The 1,376-nt window shown below is 35.5% G+C and overlaps 1 protein-coding gene across 1 annotated transcript in view; it reads left to right on the top strand.

The window, feature by feature from the left end:
• Window positions 1-1,376, top strand: part of LOTGIDRAFT_61417 (hypothetical protein) — a gene marked incomplete at both ends in the record, with an annotated part of 49,063 nt that overhangs the window by 36,413 nt on the left and 11,274 nt on the right. The window lies entirely within an intron of this gene.

Consider the following 1,376-nt stretch of genomic DNA (forward strand, 5'->3'; position numbering starts at 1 on the left):
CAAATCGGAAATTTTGAAACCAATGATTGTATACATCAATCTTGCTCTGAATCACTTTTTCTAATGTTCTTCTGTGTGGTCTATAAAAGCTGTAGGCCTAAAAAAAATTTGGAAGCAGAATTGTTACGGCAGAAATATTAGTACAACGCTTGTATTAAGAGTAACGCATTAAACGAAGTAAGCCCTAGAACTGTAAGTTGCACTATGATCAACGTAACGAACCGCCTTATTAACAAACGCCGCCATTGTTTTATATTTCATAGAATTCTATTGATCATTAATTAACGCATATACCCCCTCACAAGTTGTAAGTGTAAAGTAATAATGTTTTAAATACAACGTTTACGAACATATGAATTAACGGCAATATAATTCCTGACATGTCATTTAAGCAATTTCATATTTTAAGACATTTATGCACTAAGCCTCCCCACGTGCATTGAATTCATCATAGTGACTGTTGTGGTAAATCTTTTACTGATATTAAAGAATATGTATTTTTGTCTTTACAGCTAAACCACGTATTTTCACGTCTTTTCACATCGTTTTATATACCCATATTGCTTAACGACATACTGTATAATCATCTAACGCATCAAACGAATTATTTGTGAACTGTGTGTGTGGAATGTGAGGTGTCGTAATAAAACGTAAAAATAGTAACTGAATTGTTTCTCCTTAATTCATGAAAGGAACGAACGTCCCGCCCACAGTGGGTGATGCCTTGCTGCATCATAAAGTTTAGAACTTGTGTAACCTTTCATTGTTTTTTGGAGAACAAAATAATGCAGTATGACTCATAAATATACCTGGTTTGAAAGCAGTCCCTGGCGAGATGAAGACCAAACCTTCAATTCTCTACCTAAACTTGATTTGGATGTTGATGAAGATCAAATTACTTCTGTGTCGGATAAGACTTCATCAAGTGCGTTATTGGCTCGAGAAAATGCCAATCTAGCTGAACTGTCATTAAGAGCTCAAGCTCTTCAGGCTGAAAACTTATTGTTACACAGAAAAGTGGAAGCACAATCAAACTATGATGCCATGAAATTAAAAACGGAGCTAAATGTAGCTAGGGCTAGAAAAAAGGCTTTAAACGAACAATTATTTGAACAATCTATGCCGGTGTTGTCTCCCAAAATCCAATTCACAGACACTCCCTTAGATTTACCTGAAGATCTAGAATTACCTAGTGTGTATCCAGAGTCTAACGATCAACAGCATTCAGTCCCTCAACCTTTGTCTACTCCAGTAAACGATATTGTTAAACGCCAAATAGAGCTTTCAGAAATGATCTTAGCTCAACAAAGACGAAGTCTCCTTCCCAAAGTGGAAATAACCAAATTTAATGGTGATGTTTCTCAATATAGAACATT

This window comes from Lottia gigantea, assembly GCF_000327385.1.
Source record: "Lottia gigantea unplaced genomic scaffold LOTGIsca_118, whole genome shotgun sequence".
NCBI lineage: Eukaryota > Metazoa > Mollusca > Gastropoda > Lottiidae > Lottia > Lottia gigantea.